Here is a 19,113-nt window from a genome sequence, read left to right as displayed (position 1 = left end):
CACCCAAAAGCAGCCGGTGGGGTTGTGCGGTCAGTCCAGGAAGAGCCATGGAGCCATCCCCACAGGGGCACATGGAAGCAAAGGACAGCAGTGAGACACAGGCATAACTAACACAAGATCTTTGGGGCCCCCCTTTGACCTGGGCCTGGGCCCGGGGGAAACCCTGCCTTTCCTGCCTCTCAAGCTCTGCTGGGCCAGCAGATATCCTTAGTCAGCAAGCTGATAGTCTGATAATGCACCCCTGCTCATCAGGCCTCGCAAGGCCCAGCCCACTAGAAGCAGCAGGATCCCTGTGGGCAAATATTAACTGAGTACCTACTGTGTTGGGGATACAGTGTGAGCAGACAGACATGGCCTCTGCCTTGGTGAAGCCCACAGTACAGTGGGGAGGCAATCATACAAGTAATGACAGAATTACAACTGTGATGAGTGCTTCAAGCAGACTTAAGGATGTGGGTTCAAACCCCGACTCTACCAGTTGTCACCAGCTTTGTGACATTAGGCTCGTTCTTAACTTTTCTGTGCCTCAATTATTCAGCTGTGAAATGGAGATAGCATTAGTACCTACTCCCAGGATTCTTGTGAGGATTAAATGAGTTAATATATGTAAAACATTTTGCACAATGGCGCACAGAAAGTGTTAGCTACTTTTATTACAGGGAGTGGTAGGCAGGTGTTTGGGAAGGACCTAGTGTGGGTCAAGCCACCACCCACCTGACAAGGTAGAGATTAAAGAAGACATGAAAGGTGAGTCTCTGAGCCCAGTGCCTGGTGCATGGTGGCCACTCAATAAGTGGTGATGGTTTTCTCAGGGCTGTTCTCTAATGTGTCCCCAGGGTGCAGCATCTCAGCAGAGAGCTGTGAGAAATGCCATCTCCCATAAACACATGCCCAGAACTGCACTGATGAAAATTAACCAGCACCCACATACTCACCTGATTCTACAAATGGCCTTATCTCCTTTGACCGTTACAATAACCCAGGAAGTGGACAAAGGTGAAATTATTACTATTCCCTTCTTAGATGAGGACAGTGAAATGAAGGGACTCCTCTCTGTGTGCTCTTGGACGTGTCACTTCCTATCTCCAAGCCTAGTTACGGGGTCAAGCCAGGATTCCAACTGGTGTCTGCCTGGACTTGTTCTCCAGGTCTTTCCATGCTTTTTTCCCTTCAGCGTGTGCAGTACTAGCCACACAGCCTCAGAAAAGCCTTCGAACTGCTCCAATCTTAGTCCCTTCATCCGAAATAGCTGTCCAACCCACTGGCCAAGGGATATCTGCCCTCAACTACTAAAAGCCATTGTTTTACAGATGCAGAAAGAGAGATCCAAGGTTGACCACATACCCAAGGTTGCCTCTCAGTGCCCTGCCCTCGCACCTAGGCAGTAGTCAGGTAGGTCTAGCCCTCTGGGTAAACTCCCAGTGGGGCCCTGACCCACAGGTTGCTCCCTCTGATCCTTTCCCCCAATACTGGGCCCCAGTGGACACCCACACACCCTGGTCCTGGCTCCCCAGACTGAGCATCTCAGAGCTCAGAGCTCACCTAGCAGGGGTCAGGCATGGCCACTGGTAAGGGCTAGGCCATGTGGAAGCCTCAGTACCTGCAGGGTAGAGGTTCCTCCTTCTACTTGAGTCTGGGCTTTGGAGTCAGACCTGGGTTCAAATCCCAGCCCAGCCACTTCCTAGCTGTGTGAGTTTGGTCAAGTCGACTCGCCTCCCTGAATACCTATGAATCGGGTGATACCTATTCCTTTGTGAGGTTGTAAGGATTCCATTAGCTAATTCTGCATACCATGTAGAGTAAATACAGCCTATGTAAATATAACTGTGACGAGAGAACACAGGCCAACAGGATGTGGGGCCCATTGTACTCCTCCTTGCCCTTGCCCCATCCTCTCCCCTCTCTCATGTGGGGTGAGGGTAGGGGGCAGGCTAAGTCCCCAACCAGGTCCTAGAGGATATAGTAATGGGTGCTGGCTGACCCTTAGAGACTCTAGGTTTATCACCCCTTCTCATTTCAAGAGGAACTGAGACCCAGGGAGAAAAGTGACTGGCCCACTGACTATAGGGGAGTGGAATCCTGCCCCCTTTAATAAATACCAGAATCTCAGTCCCTGGGGAAATTCTGAATGCCCTGCCTCCCAGGGGACTACCACTAAAATCTACTCTGCAAACCCCCAAAAAATCTCAGGCCACCATAACCTCTATGGTGAGCCCTTCATGGGTACCCATTCGGCTTGCTGGCTAGCAAACCTGTATCTGGCACACAGCAGATGCCCAGGAAAGGCTTAGGGAATAATTCTATGAAGTTCCTCCCTGATTCCACAGCTCTGCTCAGCTGCCTCTCCATGTTACCCTGCAGCCCAGGCCCCATCAGCTCAGCCTGACCCCAGCCAGCAGAGCTCTGGGATTCCAGAGGCCTGTAGAACGTCAGCATCATCCCAGCCAGGCTGGATGTTCCTGCCCAGTACAGCCAGCCAGGCTCCTGGCCAGGGTCCACTCTGCAGAGGGCGTGCTGGCCCTGCCCTACCAGGGGCCCTACCCCCACTGCCTTAGCAGGTGAGGCAACTCAAGAGCCCTGAGAGCCTCTCTTGGCACCTGGGGACTGCAGGAGGGAGGCCAGCCTCGTTTAGGCAGAGCAGGGACGGGCAGATCAAGAGACAGACAGGTGTGGGGGCTTCTCACCTCACTGAGTTTCACCCACACACCCAGGCACTCCAACTGCATCCCACATTACTGGGATCTGGCAGGCTCTGCCTTACTCTCCTATATAAACAGAGGAAATAGCAGGGTTTCCCCACTCCATTCCCTCCTTAAAACACCCCCACTGGCCTGCTCCCAGACCAGATACCGTTCTGGTCACTGCACACTCATTACCTCACTTGAGTCTGCTAATGCCTCTAAGGTCTGGATTATTGACTAAGGAAGAACCTGGGGCTCAGAGAGGTGATGTGACTCATGCAGTGTTACACAGCAAGAAGTGGTAGGAGCCAGGATTCAAACCCAAATCTGCTGCATGCAAAGCCTACAGGGCACTAAATGTGCCCTTCCCTCCTCCTCTCTGCTCCCTACAGCTTCTGGATCCCCTTCATCCCAAGCCTTCCATCTCCCTCTGCAAAGTTTCTCCTCTTCCACTCCAGGTCAGAATTAGCAATTCCCACCTCATGGCTGCTATAAGGCCTTGTTTACATGCGCTGACAGCAGCAGGGTACTGGTGCTATTTCTGAAGTATCTGTCTTTCTGACACTCAGAAGAGGCCTTGGAGGGAGGTGATGTACCCCGTACATGCTCCTCAGACCTGACAGCCTGTCCCTTCTATCTCCACCCTCCCATTCCTGCCAGGCAAAAGTTCTCTGGCCTCCTTCTGTTGATCGCTTCCCCACACAGTCTCCTGCCAAGACAGGCTCTCAGGCCTGTAACTGGGGTGAAGGTGGGGAGCTTGCTGAAACCTCAGGGGTTCTGTGCCAGTGGTCCATCCCCTCCCTCCCCTTCAGTGACCAGACACCAGGCAGTTCTCACAGGGACTCCCAGCTGCCCTAAGCACCAGCCCCAGTCATGCTCTCCCCAAGCCTTCTCAAGGACTCCAGAAGCAAAGAAGGGGCTGCCTTCAGCTGTAGTCCAGGAACTTAAGGGATCCTGTTCAGCCCCTCCCTTTCTGGGGAAGCTGCGGGCCTTGGAACCCCAACACACCCCCTACCCACGTCCTCCCCTCCCCCATCCCGGGGCAAGCTTGGGCTGGGGTCTGTTTGGACAAATCCACGTCTCCAGTTTGCTGGAGAGAAGAACTCTTGTCCTATCTCAAAGAGGTGGGGTCTGCAAAATAGTGTCGGTGAGGGCCGCAAAACTCCTGAGGAAGGACAGAGGGCAGGGACAGGGACAGGGAGAGACTGGGACACACAGAGAAGAGAGATGAGAGACACAGGGAATCGGCGGGTGCGAGCAAGGAACCTGGAACCGACGGAGACCAGAGACATAAGTCCCCTAGACCAAGGCCCGGGCGGCAACGGGAGGGCCACTCTGGCAGGCAGAGCCGGCGCCCTAGCTCGCGGGTCCCTCGGTCCGGAAACTCAAAGTCAGTTACGTAAGGGCCGGGGCGGGGAGCGGGGCGCGGGGCTCGAGGCCCGGTGGCCCCTCGCGGCGCGCTGCGGCGGGCCGGACAGGAGCCTGCGGGGCCGGACAGGGCGGGGTTTGGGGGGAGGGGGCACCTCAGCCTGCAGCACTCCGCAGAGACCCGCCCGCGGGAACCTAACCTAGACCCTAGACCCCTGTCCAGACAGGTCCGGGACCGGCTGGGACCGCCAGCGGCAAGCGCCCAGCTCTGGACCGGAGCTCCCGGATCCCCTCTCCTGTCGCTCGTGCCCCTCCCCGCACCCTGAACTTCCCAGTACAGCCAGCCAGGCTCCTGGCCAGGGTCCACTCTGCGGAGGTCCTCTGGACGCCCAGTTCGGACCTTGAAACCTGGGACCCCTAGAGTCCCTCCCCCGACCCTTAGACCCTGGTCTCGCCTCTACTGGGACGGCCCGGGCCCCTGGGAGTGGGTCCATCTGTCTCCCACCTCGTGCCTCCCAAACACCTGGGGTCGCCCCCCACGCGGTCCAGGCTCACCTGCGCGGGACGCAGAGGGCACCTGGACGGGCCGGACCGGGCCGCGTTCTCCCCCTCCGCCGCTCTCGCCCTTTAAGAGGTTTCTGCCACTTTGCCCCACCGGGAGCCTCCACCTGCACTGACAGGACAACGCTGGCGTGAGGCCCCGCCCCCGACCCGGGAGGCCTTCTGATTGGTGCAGCTAACTGCCAATCAGCGGGGCAATAGAGAGAACGGGCAGAGGAGTGAGATCGTCGCAACCGGGAAAGGGGAGGAGGCTGCAGGTGCTGCCAGACCCGCTCGCCTATTCACCCACGAGGTCAGGGGAAGGTTGGGCAAGAGGCTCCTGGATTGGCTGGTGTGGTCCTTGACGTCATTTGGCAAAAGTATAATGCAATTTGCCACGTGGTGCTGCCCCTAAGGGCAAGAAGGGAGGTAGGAAAGGGGTTGGTGGTAGACCTAGGGAAGTAACCCTGGAGAGACTCACCAGGATCACTTGTACCACTATTTCATCCTGTGTGACCTTGAGCAAGTCACTGCTCTGAATCAGTTTCCTCAACTACAAATCTTACTTTGTTTTCCTGAGTGTTAGCGATACATGTTAAGTGCCAAGCACAGGTCTGGCACATAGTGGCATTCAGTAAACGTGGGTTCTGGTTCCTCTCATCACCATCTTGCCAGTCTTCTCAGAAACTTTACCCCTCCCATCATTGCTGGAAGGTGCTTGCACGTCCCCTCCCTCTCTACCTCATTTCAGACCTGTGCTCATGTACCTCCAAAGACAGGAACTTCACCACCTCCTAGGCTGTCCTCTTTTATTTTAAAAGTCCTGAGACTTCAACAGGTCTTCCTAAGATTAAAGCCAAATCTTTCCTCTAGGATTCCACAGAGAACAAACCTAATCCCTCTTTCATGTAGAGGAATCACAGAATCATAGGATGATAGAATATTTCAGGTCTGAGAACCATGGAGAGCTAATCCCATTTTGGGGCAACTGAGGCCCACTGATAGCAAGTAATTTCCTGAGTTCAGTGGTCTTCCTACGAAAAGCGCTCTGGAATCAGACCGCCTGCTTCTCAAACCCCAACACTGCACTTACTAGCTTCACATTACGTGGGGCAAACTACTAACCATCTCCAAGCCATTTTCCTTCTTTGTAAAGAGGGGCTAATAGAAGTATTTTCCTCAAGGGTTGTTGTGAGAATTTAATGAAATAATCCAAGGAAATTACTAAGAACACAAGTTCAGGTCTCAAGGATCCAAAAAGTGTTAGCATTTATTAGTATTGATGGTATGTTATAAATTCATGCATTGCCCCAAATTCACCAAAGCCTCTAAATCAAGTCTTGATTTAGGCTTCAGGGCTCTGGATACTGCCTTCAATAAACTCACCGTCTAGCAAGAAGGATCTGACAGCCCCTAGATCCGGGGAATGTTTTCTGTTATAGGTGGACCTGGGGGTGGGTGAGCGGGGTGCAACGCCCCAGGGAAGCTTTAGTTCCTTTAACCAGAAGTCTGGACACTCAAGACCCTTTCAGTCCCAGCTCTTTGGACCCCATGGGAAAAGCTGACATGCACACCCAGGCTCCAAAGCATTTGACACACCTTTGGCTTGCCCACATTCTCAACTGCCCTCCAGGTGGTAATGGCCAGTGGCTAAGAGCTTGGAATTTAAAGGCAGTTGAGTCTGGGCTCAGCAGCTTTGTACTTTTGGACAAGTCACTTTCCCTCTAGAGTAAAGTGGGATTAATAATAGCCCCAACTTTATATTATACAGCTATTGCAAAATTTAAATGAAAGCAGGTGAAAATAGATATGCAAATACCCAGTAATAGGTCTAATATTATTTTTTATTTGCTCCCTGATGTATTTACGCACTCCGGAGAGAGCAGGCTGTGAATGCCTTGATTTAGCCACTCCCTCCGCCCTTTCTAATTCTCCTCCTCAATCGGAGGGGCGGGCCAAGGAGAATCCCAGCAGCGCAGCTCTAGGTTATTCAGAGGCGCTGCCGCAAGCCCCGCCCCTCCCTGCTTGGAGTGGGCACGTGGCTCCAGCGGCGATGGACCGAGCTGTCTGTGGGTGACTCAGCAGTGCCTGCGCCTGCCCCAGCCTGATAAGTGTGTGTGTGTGTGCCTGTGAATGTGTGTGTGTTGGGGGGTGGCCAGGGAGGGCTTGGTGTTTCTATGTCTGTGCTTGGGGGGGGTACATGTGGGAATGTGATCTTGTTGTGTCTCTCATCTCTGTATATTTGTCTGGGGGTGGGGGTTGCATCTGTAGGTGTGACGGTGTGCATCGGTTGGTGAGTTTGCATAAAGGGTGTGACTCTGTGTCCCTCCAGTGTCATATAAACAGGTTGATCCCCAACCCTGCCAGGCCCCAGGGACCTAGAGAGCTGTGCCCTGCCCCAGAGGCCTCTCTGCCTACATAGCCTGTGTTTATTTCTTGTTGGGGTAACTTGTGCACTTCTGTGGATGAATGTGACCTTTTTGGTCACTGGAAGGTGGGGTGGGGTAGGGTGCTGTCACTGCCTGGACTTCTGCCCCACTGTCTCTGCCTATGAAGTCTCCACCTCCCTCCCCAGACTGTAGAGGGCAGTTTGTTCTCTGGGATGCCCCCTGTGGGGGAGACCTGTGGAGGCGGCAACTCACACTTAGCCATTACTCTTATTTTACATACATTCCCTCATTTGGTATCATTGGCTCCCAGAGCCAAAAGAGTTCTCAAGAGGGTCTGAGACTCAGTGGAGGTGACAGCCCAGGGCCACATGGCTGTTAAGTAGTGGAGGTCTGAAGGTGACAGGCAGGGGGCAGATCTCCCTAGGCTGAGTCCTCAGTGTGCCTGGGGCCTGTGGGGCACTGATAAGTATGGGGGGCAGGGGAAGGAACCTGTTTGTCTCTCCCTCCTCCTCTGAGTTGCCTGGGCTCCCAGCCAGTTCCTTATCCTACAGAGCCAGGGCACTGCCACCAGCTTCCATTGGGTGATTGGGTCTTGAGTTGGATGGTAAACAGGCCAGAGGACTGGGGCAGAGCCGGGGGAGGGGGCACATATAGGAGCATGTGTTCCTTCAACAAACTTTTATTCAAAACTGACCAGGACCCTGCTCTAAAATAAGAGTCACAAAAGCACGCCAGGGGAGTGGTGGAGACATGGGGAAGCTCAGGCTCAGGCGCAGGGTGTGGCTGAACTCTGCTGCAGGTTTCAATCCTGACTCCACCATTTATGGGGCGGGTGTGTGACCTAGCCAGTCATATTTCTCTCTTATTCTGTCTCATCAGTCAAATGAGGTAATGGCACTCACCCTGCCTGCCTTTCCCTATTGGATACTAGAAGGGAAAGCCTTTTGTAAATAGAATTGTTCTCCTTACAGAATAGTCACTCCTGTTGTGATTCGTGGCCTCCTATGAGAAAGGCCATAGAGCAATTGTATATCTAGCCCACAGGGGAAAGGATCCCATCTGAGGGGTTAGGGAAGACTGCCTGGAGGAGGAGGAACTTACTATATGGAAACAGAAGAGGTGGAGGAACAGCTTGCACAATGCTTGGAAGTAGGTTGGTGAAGGTGTGCCCTGGCAACAAAATGGTTTGGTATATTTGGCACACAGAGTGAATGCCAGGTTTAGACTGGGGCAGGTGAGGTGTGGGGGAGTGGGGTGAGGGTGGAGAATACAGACATTTGGGGATAGCTAGGGAGTCTCTGAGGTGGAGATAGCCATGTTCTGGCTGGGCTGGTGCAGTCATTTGAGGAGGGGAGCTGAGAGGAGAGGGAGAATTGGCGGGCATTTGTTCAGGAACCCCCATCCCCAGAAGGATCCATCTGAAGCCTGTGGCAGATCCCCAGAATGACACTGAGGTAGGCAAGAGGCTGCAGAGCCCCCTCCAAGGGAGACATGAGAGTTGACAGGTGGAGAAAAAGCCAAGTCAGATGCCCTAGTCCAGGGAGGGACCCAGGCATGGGCACAGAGGGTGCCCACCAATGAACGTTTAAGGACTCTGAAAGGCCCCAGGGCCCAGCAATTTCCCTGGGTTTGCTCCAGCTTGGGGAGAGGGGCAATTCCACCAGGAGAACTCGTTCCCAGGGAGGCACCATCTCCAGATGTGGGAGGCAAGTGTTCATGGTGGTGTTTGGGGACCCTGGGAGCCGGCGCCAGAGAAAAGGAAAGATGGTTTCTGCTGCCACCTCGCGGTCACAGTGCCACTGGGGTACAGGCACAGAGCCCTGCTGTCCAGGCTGCCCAAGGGAAGCTGCTCCGGGGGCTCAGCCAGGGTAAAGGGGGCCGCTCTGGGTGCAAGGGTATCAGCTCTGACGCAGGGGGTTGTGGTGACAGGGTGGGCTCTTATGTGGGACTGTCCTGGATTGCAGCCCTACAGCTTGTGAGACCTCAGGCAAGTCTCTTATCTTCCCTCCTCTCTCCTCAGTGCCTTTGAGAGGATTAAGAGATCACTTTTACTCCTGTGAAGACCCTCCCAGCCTCTACTCTATCTTTGCAATTGGGAAAAATGAGGACCCAGTGGACAGATCCAGGATTGTAGAGCCTGAAACTTATTTGGGGGCCTCTTTTAAGAAAAAAAATATACAAAATTAAGAATACAAAATGCCTATAGCCACTCAAGGCCTTCAGCCTCAAGTAGGAAGAAGTCGGAGTAGAAAGAAACCGTGGTCTTAAACCAATTAAAGTTAACATATTTTACTTCTGCAAATTCTACAGAAACATATAACTTTGTGAACACACAGCCAGAGTCCCTCCTAGGGCCTATGCAAGTGTGAGGACTTGACTGATGCGTAAGTTTCGTGGGGAGTCAAGTATGAGGTCCCTCGTGGGAGATGTGGGGTGTCTTTCCAATGGGGCTGAGCACAGCCCCAGGCAAGTTCACTACAGATTCAATGTGACCAAACAAATGACAGTAGAACATTCTTGGGGTGAAAAGGTTATACCCAACTTTATTTCCAAAGTGACAGGTCAATAACTAAAATCCCGTTCCCTCAGAGCAAGTCTGCGTGCAGCAAGCCGGTCTCTGCCTCTGGGCCCCTCTGTCCACATAGCCGTCCCAGTCTCTGTCCTCAGCGCTGCCGCCACTCCAGCCTCTGCTCTGCTCTCTCCTGCAGCCATGCAGCGGTGCCACCGTGTCACCCAGAGCACTGGGCAGGGCTCTCTATATAGAGTCAATAACGATGCATTGCCCACACATGTGTATTGAGCTAGCCACCCAGGGCCAGGTGAGAATCCTGGCCACAGGAACCTTCATTGTATCCACATGAGGATTCTGAAGCCAGGGCAGGATCGGGTTCATGTGTCTCGGCACCAGCACCCTCCGCAACCCAGGCAGGCCTTACACCCTAGTCTTCCAGAGTTGTCTGCCTGGGACCGAGTCCACCATACTCACCTTCAGTGCAGTCTCATCCTAACAGTTGGGGTGCTCCAGCCAGGACTGCTCAGGGAGCCTGTTTCATATGGTGGAATCCTCCTTTGCTCTCTGGCCTGGAGTCCAACCCCATGAACACAGGAAACCTCTGCCTGCCCTTGCTTCCAAGGGCAGTGCGAACATTGTGCTCAGCACACAGGCCTTTGGTCAGCAGAGTTGTTGTCCGAATCCCTGCAGTGCGTCAGTCTGATGTGACCCATGTGTGGTTAGTCCAGGCTGATACATCCGGAGCCCCTCCTCTTGCAGCCAGGCCTAGGAGGTGGGGGTTGGGAAGCAGAGAGAGGACTCAGACCTAGTCCCAGCGGTCCTCTAACTCATAATCTGTGAGGCAACTAAAGACATGAACTAAATCTTAAAGCTTTTAGGCCTAAGAATAACTTAGAGATCAACTAGTCCAAGTGATTGTCAAATTCATTTAGTCACAGAAGACCAATATAGGAAACAGGGAAGCAGGACTATTTGAGTGGAGCAGTGGGTGTGGAGGGATGTGGAGAGTCTGTTTACTTGGCCTCCCCTGTCCCACACCCTGCTTGGCCACTCCCAGCCCCTCTAAGGAATCATGAACTGGAACCACTGTTGAAGTTCAAGCCCTTTGCTTTAACTGAGGCTCAGCAAGGGTAAGAACCTTGACCAAGTTCACAAAACGAATTGGTAGCCAGGCCTAGGGTTCAAACCTGGGCCTACTCGACTATAGGTTTCAGGCTTTGTTCTACCTCAATGCTGAGCAGCTGGGGCTGAACCATCCCTTCCCACCCTCAACCCACACCTCCCTGCTCTCTGGATCCTCCCACTCAGTGCAGCCAGGACAGCAAAGAGACAGTCAAAGGTGTCCCAGGGCTCCCTGGCCCCCACCCCCAGGAGCCCATGGGAGTGGGACAGCAAGGCAGTGGCCCTTTAGAGCCCCCACACTGGAATGAGGGCAGAGACTGGACTTTCATCTGCTCACTTTTACCCTCATTCAGTCTGAGCACAGAGCCTGCTGTGCTGTGAACAATAGATACTAGTTGAATGAATTTGAAGCAGCAGCTCAGGTAGGGGAACCTTCCTGGGTGGGGAAGTCATCCCTCCAAGTTGACCTTATCCACCTGTGGGCACCTCTGGTCCTCTGGGCACCTCTAGTCCCCTGGGAGTGGGGATCAGTGCTGGGCTTTACGCAGTAAACATTTTCAGCTTCGCTGCGTCTTCCTTCTCTTTCTCTTCAGAGCAACTGCTTGCCTGTCAGAGGATGCTGCTCTGTGACTTTGGGCAAGTCATTTCCCCTCTTTGAGCCTCCATCTCCTCATTTGCTCCTCAAAGTACTTGCTTTCATGTTTGCCTGGGGGTTTCAGCCCTGTGTAAGTTCACTATGGATCCAGTGAGGCTGAGAAATGACAACAGAACGTTCTTGGGGTAAAAGCGTTTATACCTGGCTTTATTCTCACAGCGGTAGGTTGAGCACTAAAACCACATCTGCATCCAACAGTCTGCAGGTCCCTAGACCGCCTCCGTCTAGCTCTTTATATAGTGACTCAGTCACTAATAGATCATTGCTAATGGGTGTGGAGACCTAGCAATAGGCCAATTACATCAAGTAGTTTAGGGTCAGATGAAGATCCTGGCCATAGGAACTTCCATTTTCCCCACGCATTTTCATTTATTCAATGAAATAGTTATTTGGCTTCTCGTGTGCCAGACACTCCCTAAGGCACATGGGACTGAGAAAATAAATGGGCTGTAAAGCACAGCAGTGCCTGACACAAAACGGGTGGTCAGTGGCTGATAATTCCCCACCCCACTCAGCCCACGTGTATCCAGTGTTTCCCAACAGAATGCCTCCCGCAGAAAGACCGTCTATCAGGAACCAGTTCAGGTCCACAGCTTCTAGGGATGAGATTGGGTGAGGCATTGGTGAACTACGGAACACAGATGGGAGAAAACTAAATAAGGGTGTTAATGCCAGATGTGGCCAGAAGATGGCAGCAGCGCCCGTGAAATGAGCCTGTCCTGCATCCTCTGCTAAGTTTCTTCCAGAGCAAGCTGTTTGGCTGTCTTCCTGTGTATGAACCCAGGTGTGTGAAAGTGTGTGCCCCAGTGAGAGATGTGTGTACAAAGTCGTGCATGTGCTTGCATGTGTATGTGAGCAATATACACAGGTCCTGGGAGTGAGTCTGTGTGAGAGAACAGAATGTACCCAGTGGTGTGGTGTGTGGGTAGGACGTTTGTGCACAGTCAGGTGTGTGTATGTGCGACCTCCGGGCCAGTATTTCTGGATGGGGACCACAGTGCAACACCTCTTAAACTTTTTGGGTTCTGGACCATCCAGTGAATCCTGCAGCATATCCCATTTCAGAAGGCTCTGGAATCACCTGGGGGCCCTGGTTCCCCTGGATAAGAAAGTACACTCAAATATTATTAGACTGGGAAACTTAACAGGTTTCACAGTTTTTTATAATAAACATTCTGTAATAACCATAAATGTTGCAGTAAGAAAAAAACCTGTGCTCAGTTTCATGGGTCTTTCCCCTTACTGGAACAGCCAGGTTCCCATATGTCTGGAGATGCTGCAGGGACGCAGCAGCCTGCTGAGAAAGAACAGGCCTTGCCCAGCATGGAGGCGCCCTGATAGCAGCTGTGGGAGGTCCAAAGAGGGCGAAGGGTCAGTACACAGCAATCAGAGAAGGCTCCCTGGAGGCAGAAGGATGGAGCTGACCTGGAAGGATGATGAAGCTGGCACAGGACAGTGTCTGCCCTGCCTGCTCCACTTCTCTGAGAACTGCCTGCCGTTGGGCTGGTCCTTGGCTGTCCTCTTCCTGTGCTGGGTCCCCGTCTCCCTCTGAGGGAATTTGAGGTTATAGGCAGGCAAGATTGAACTTAGATTCCTAGAATATCCCATTGGGAATGGGCATGAGAGGTCATGTGGATTTTCCAGGCAACTGGGAGCTATCAAAGGTTAAAGGCAGTGTATTTCCCCATCGATAATAATGTGCTGTACTTATCATGCACAGCTGTTAACTCGGGTCCTCAGGAGAATCCCGGTAAGTTATAGTAATTATCCTACTTTACAAAAGAGGAAAGAGATGCCCAGAGTGGTCACGCAGATGTGCTTTCCCTCGGGGTGTACACAAAGGTGAATACAAAATCTCCACTGTGCACACATACATAAATACCCAGGCGCTCTCACACATGCCGTGCAAACACACACCCCCTCTCCCTCACCTTCAGAGCCCTTCTTCCCAGCCTCTGTGGGAGTTTGACTCTGAGCAGAGATGCCAGGCCTCTCTGAACTCTCCTCGAACTGATTCCCTCTCTGTGAACAGAGCGAGGCCAAGCAGTCAAGCCCCCTCCCCACCCCGGCAGTCCAGCAGGGTGCCCCTGTCACACCTACACAGTCTGCAGCTGAGCAGGGCAGAGGCCCCAGTCTGGGTTAGGGCTGCCCACCTGTGCTAGTGCTCATCACCTCCACGCAGCAGCCCCAGGGTGGGCAGCACCAGGCTGAAGCTCTGGGTCCCTGCAGGGAGGTTGCTCCAGAAGGGGAGGAGGGGCTCCATGCCCTGGTGGCCTCTTAAGGACCTGGTCACAGATGGCAGGGAGGCAGGTCCTGGTCAGGAAGTGTCCTTTCCAGAGAGTTCCTTATGAACCATCAGGCCCAGCAACTAGTTGAGAACACTGAGCAGGAGGAGGAACTCGGGGTGTGGGGCTCCACCTCCCTCCCAGGGCAACCTTGAATGCACACAGGGGAAGCTGGAGGTAAAGGAGGTGGGAAGAAGGGGAAGGGGAGTCAGTGGGAGCCCCAAGAAGCATGTGGGGTGGGCAGGGCTCAGGACAAGAGACTTGGCACAGGGAGGGGGGCTCCAGGGAAGCAGGAGAAAGTTTGGAGGGTTAGGGGAGGGAAGGGGAAGCTGGAGGCCTGGTTTGATTTGTCACACTCTGGGCAGTGGCTACAGCTGCCTTACATGTCTGTCTCTTCCATCAGATGGAGTTCCTAAGGACAGCGTTGAATCTCCAAGACAGATCCTGAGGGTAGGGCTATACTTCGCACTTGGTGTGAGCAGGCAGATCTGTGTCACCCCCAAAATGGGGCTCCCCTCATGAAGGAACCACAGAAGGTGAGCAAAGAAATAACCAGAGATGCAGACACTAAGAAAAGTGTTCACTTTATTGGGAAAACAGAGGATTGGGTCCTTGGTACGAAGATGGGACCTGGATAAGCAAAGAGCCAGGTGTTTGAGTCAAGCTTCATTTCTGACTTGCCTGCCTCCCTCAGCCCCAAAGTGGGGCAGCACTAATTACAAACACCAGACCCACAGGCATCCTTTCCCCTGCCACTGGGCAAATGCCGGTGTATTTTAGCAGTAGAGGTCTGTTTCTGGGGTCAAGAAACATGAGAGAAATGTCTTTCTCTCACAGGATGGCAGAGCCCTCAGAACCAATCAGCTCCTACCTCTATCCCTCCATTGTGCAAAGGTCCAGAGAGAGACAGAGATGTACCCAAAGTCACACAGCAAGAAAGTGGAGAACAGACAGTCAAACTCACATTCCCTGTCTCTTGGCTTGGGACTCATTCCAAGAGGAGATCCTAAAAGATGAGCCCCATCAGATGGATGTCCCCTGCACCAACCCATCAAGAGACTCAATCCCCGTGACTCAAATGTTCAGGCCTGAAGGCTCCAGTCAGTACCACCCAGGGACCTCTTTCCTCCCAGGCTGTGCCTGACTCTTGGGCTCCTGGGACATGGTCCTGGTGAGACAAAAGGGAACAGCTATTTTTAAGGTGCTTGGGGAGAAGGCATCCTCTTGAAAATTGCTTCTACAGAGTGTCTGTCTCGCCTTCTGAAACTCAAGGAGGTGGTTTAAAGAGAAAGTCCTTAGCTCCTGACACATTAGGAGACATAGGCTGGAGCAGGTATAACCTAAAACGTTAGATAATATTAAAAAACTTCATTTTTTTTTTTAGTGTTTACTATGCTCCAGGTACTTCATCCACGCACCAGAATAACAGCTGTGTGCCAGTTGCTGGCAACGTGTACGTGACCAAAACAGACAAGTGCTTCGCTCACAGCCTCTTTCTAAATCTTCACTTCTTAGCAGGTAAGCGTTGTCATCCACGACTGAGGAAATGGGCTCAAAGAGTGAAATGACTTACCCAAGGTCACACAGCAGGGTCATGACAGGCAGCCGACAACTTAGAGAACAGGCAGGCTTCCCAAGGCAGGGAGAAGGATGGGGAGAGGGCCCTGCCCAGTCACAGCAGTTTACTGGGAGGCTGGCATGTGCCTCTGCTGCCATAGTGAGGGGGCACAGAACCTCGCACCAGGAATGCTCCATCCATGACTGTGACCTTCACGCAAGGGGGTCCCGAGTGCCCTCTGTGTAATCACAGAGTTTCCTCTTGGGAGGCAGGAGGAGGAAAGCAGAGGAAGTTGTCTTACAAACCTAAGATGGGATCCTAGCTGGCCCAGCCACTGACAAGCAGGGTGGCCCTCCTTGGGCAGGTCATTCCCCTCTCTGAGCCTCAGTTTCCCCACCTGGAAAATAGGGGTAATAATAATACTGCCTATCTCATAGTTATGCTGTGACAATTAAATAAACTACCCCACACTCAGAACAATGACAAGCATTAAGTGCTGTGTTACCTAGTGTTACTGCTACACTGGTGTCTCTCCGCCAAGGGTCCAGGAAGGGCTATGCACCATGGGAGGATCATGAGCAGTGGTGGTGATGGGGCTAGAACCTCGGCAAACCCCAAGCCTAGTGCTCTACTATGCCTTCTACTTAAAGGCCCTCACCAGGCCCCTCTGAGCCCCATTTTAAATTCTCAGGTTGTCTGTCCCCAGAACCACACAGCCAGCTGTCCTGGTCCACCATCTCCCAACACCTGACAGCTTGGAGTTGGCGGAACCAGGTCCTGCCTCTCCCCCCAACTACCAGCACTGTGCTCAGTGCCCAGAAATGAAATAAAGGAAACATGAGTAAATAAGCGATGAGAGAAAGGGGTGTGTGTGTGTTGTATGTTGAGTGCTGGAACCACAGTTTGGAAGGGATCACTTCCTAGGGGCTCTGCGGCCTCCCAGCTGGTTCCCAGCCTGGATCTGCAGTGGTTGCCAGGCAGAGAAGGGTCTGACACTGAAAATAGAGGAGCTGGTCATTGGGCAGAGGCCTAGCGGGGGCCCAGCCTGGACTGTTGCTCCTCAAGTCCTCTCGAGACACTGGTGGCCCCTTACCACCACAAGGGACATTTCAGGTCCCATGTAAAACAAACCTCCTTCGACAGCTGCCTCTGGCACCCCGTAATCACTGCAGAATAATGCTGTACGGGGCCCACTGGGTGCCAGACACTTGGGGAGGCACCTCACTTGCCACATCTGTAGTCTTCAGAGGGGGTTTAGAAGTGAAGAGACTTACCTAAGATCACCCTCCTCACAAGTGGCCAAGACTCCCATGAAATCAGGCCTCTAATTAGAGAGAGTCTAAGTTGAGGAGAAAACAGAGAAGCTCAGAGAGGGCAAACCCATTGCCTAGGTCACACAGCCAGTCAGCTTCAGAGCTGAGATTTGAGTCCAGATGTGGGGCTTCCCAGGCCATGTAGGAGACTGAACGTGAGGCTCTGATGTACTCCCATCACCCTCCTGCCCTCCCCACCCGCAACTGCTATTATATGACACTTGACACCATCCATCACTCCCTCCCCCTGGGAACGCCCTCCTCCTCCAGTTTCCATGGCAGCACATTCTCCCCATCCTCCTGCTTCTCCCGCTGCTTCTCACTCTCCACAGTGGTGGCTCCTGAGCCTAGAAAGCAGGGGGTTTCCCAGGCTAGGTCCCGGTTGCTTCCCTCTTCATCGCTACCCTTGAAAGCTCGTCTACTTTTCCCTCTAGGTCTCCAGCTGACCTTGAGCTGCAATTACACTTTCACCTAACAGCCACTTACCACGTGGTAAGAGCTTACCGATGTTCTGAACCCTATACATACATCAACTCACTGAATCCTCACAACAGCCCCGTGAAGGGAGTCCATTCTGCAGGTGAGGAAACTGAAGCACAGAGACGGAGACCCAAGATCTGACTCCAGCCTTAACCACTACCACTGTTATAAGACAGGAAATCATAGGACATTTTGCAACCAGAGGCAAAAACTTCCCCCCTACCGTTCCGGAGAGAGGAGTGGAAATTCTGGGAGAAATCAGACCTATTCCACAGTTTTGAGAGCCCTGTGATGATCTAGAATTACACTGTCAATTTAGAGCTTTAAAATGCATCCAGTACATTTTGAAATGTGAAGATTGAGAGAGCTTCAGGAAGAACAAAAGTTCAAGGAAAATTGCCCTTTCCTTTGGATTTTTCCATTTGATCTTAAGTCTTCAAAAACCTCATCCCAGGGTTCCAGCACAAAGGCTCTTCCACTTCAATGATGCCTGGAATTCACTGGTAACTTGGACCCTGGAGTTCCACTGACCTGAGTTTTGCCGCCACTAACAGGCTCTTTGATTTAGGGGTGAGCGGCTTGACCTCTGAGGCTCAGACTTCTTGTCGAAAAAAGTACTATTTCCCCCACAGGACTGTCATGAGGATCGGATGGGATAATGTGCATAAAACGCTTGGCATGGTACCTGGCACGCAGAAGTGCTCAGTTAAACCCCATGCTCCAGACGCACACACCTTCTCAGGTGTGCCAAGCACCTGAACATTTCCATGCTTTGCACATGCTGTTCCCTCTTCTTGCTGGCCAATTCCTATTCATCCTTTAAAGCCCCCTGACCCTTTTCCACCCCTTCTAGAATTGCTACAAATATATGTTTCAGTGAAAAGCTAGAAAAGGCACTTCCCTGGGGCCCCCTGTCACTGCATGCATCACACTGAGATGCAATGATCTGTTTATGCCTTGTCTCCCAGCCTGGGCTCGAACTTTCCAACAGCAGGGCTGTATCTGGCTCATTTCCAAGTCCAAGTGCACAGCCTGGCATGAAGTGGATTTCAATAAAAGTGTTTCTACCTTAAATGCATGTGGTCTGGCCCCAGCCCCTGCTGTCCCCAGGACATATTTATATATGAGAAGTAGTAAAAGGCAGCCAGATGGGTTATAACCACAGTGAGCGGACCTGGAGCAGCCTTGAGACAGGCCTGTCTTGGGAGAGGTTTGGCAGTTCTGGCAAGGAGAATAAAGTCTTGGCTCCAATGTCACCTTCAGAAGTGTTTCCCCAGTTCCTAAATTGTCCCATTTCTCTGACATCTCCCCAAGGCATTAGCAGGAGGAGTTCCAAGGGCCGAGGTGTGTCCAAGGGCTGAGGTGTGTCCAGGAGTGTCCCCTGCCCTGCCAATACATCTCCCATTCAGACAGAGCTCTATAGTCACAGGCTCTATCTGGATGGTCTAGGTGGCCTAGGACCCTAGGCCTGGGTGGATCTGAGTGATGGGTTATAACCACAGTCAGGGCCCTAGTGGAGCCATATCCCAGAGGAAGAAAATTCCTAAATCTGGGGTTCCAGGGGCCTCACCGTGAGAGGGGGGCTGTGCTTTCTCTTCATAGCACATGTGTAAAGCTACTTTGTGCCCAAAGCCCATCTTGGTGCCTAAGCCCCCAACCCCCTGAATGCCAGTTTAGCCCCTGCTGGAATGACAGCCTCCCTTTCCTTTTGTTCCAAAGAAATGACTGTCAAAAGGAGAAGAGGTATATTGTTTCTTTTTCTTTTCTTTTCTTTTTTTTTTTTTTTAGACAAAGACGTCAATTTCTTTCCATCTGTCCCAAAAAGGGAAGAAAATTAATTTGTTTTTACAAGGATGTCAGCACACTGCTTCAATAGGGAGTCAAGAGTGCGTGACTGAGGCAGTGTCTGCGATTGGGGAGAGGAGAGATGAAGCGAGTGGGGAGGCACAGAGAACAAGGACAAACCCTGATACTGGAGGAAGCAAAGATCTGGGGTGCCAGAAAAGAATGCCAAATGAAGAGCAAAACTTCTGTGCCCAGCTCTGGAAAGACCCTGCCCTCAGCAGTTTGACGGGGTCAGCTAGGGCAGCCGGGGACCTGGGGAGCCCGCTGTGACCCCAGCATTGCAGTTATAAAAGCCTTCTTCCCCCAAGCTCCTTCAGTCACATCCCCACGTGGGCAGTTTCAGTTCACTGGAAACACTGGACAC

At 52.6% G+C, this 19,113-nt stretch overlaps 1 protein-coding gene and 1 long non-coding RNA gene across 5 annotated transcripts in view; one reads left to right on the top strand and one right to left on the bottom strand.

The window, feature by feature from the left end:
• EPB41 (erythrocyte membrane protein band 4.1) overlaps nucleotides 1-4,735 on the bottom strand; it is a 197,894-nt gene extending 193,159 nt beyond the window's left edge. Inside the window, exon 1 of one of the 2 annotated variants that reach the window (XM_073233492.1) lies at nucleotides 4,605-4,735. The gene's annotated coding sequence lies outside the window, so the exon portion shown is untranslated. Of the gene's footprint in view, nucleotides 1-3; nucleotides 3,582-4,604 lie in introns of those variants that run through there. The other variant, XM_073233493.1, reaches the window with a different exon arrangement.
• Nucleotides 4,736-6,594: 1,859 nt separating this feature from the next.
• LOC108402903 (uncharacterized) lies at nucleotides 6,595-19,014 on the top strand. Of its 3 annotated transcripts, none has more exons than XR_012130087.1 (4): nucleotides 6,595-6,702; nucleotides 13,957-14,089; nucleotides 14,938-15,071; nucleotides 18,693-19,014. It is a non-coding gene; the product is annotated as an uncharacterized lncRNA (long non-coding RNA). The 3 variants fall into 3 exon arrangements; XR_001854559.3 differs by lacking the exon at nucleotides 18,693-19,014 and adding an exon at nucleotides 16,859-18,664; XR_005059109.2 differs by lacking the exon at nucleotides 18,693-19,014 and adding an exon at nucleotides 15,803-16,848.
• The last annotated feature ends 99 nt before the right edge of the window (nucleotides 19,015-19,113 follow it).

Source organism: Manis javanica, chromosome 4 (genome assembly GCF_040802235.1).
Source record: "Manis javanica isolate MJ-LG chromosome 4, MJ_LKY, whole genome shotgun sequence".
In the NCBI taxonomy this organism is placed as follows: Eukaryota; Metazoa; Chordata; class Mammalia; order Pholidota; family Manidae; genus Manis; species Manis javanica.
The sequence above is the reverse complement of the archived record's forward strand: the minus strand, read 5'-3'. Positions and strand labels throughout refer to the sequence as shown.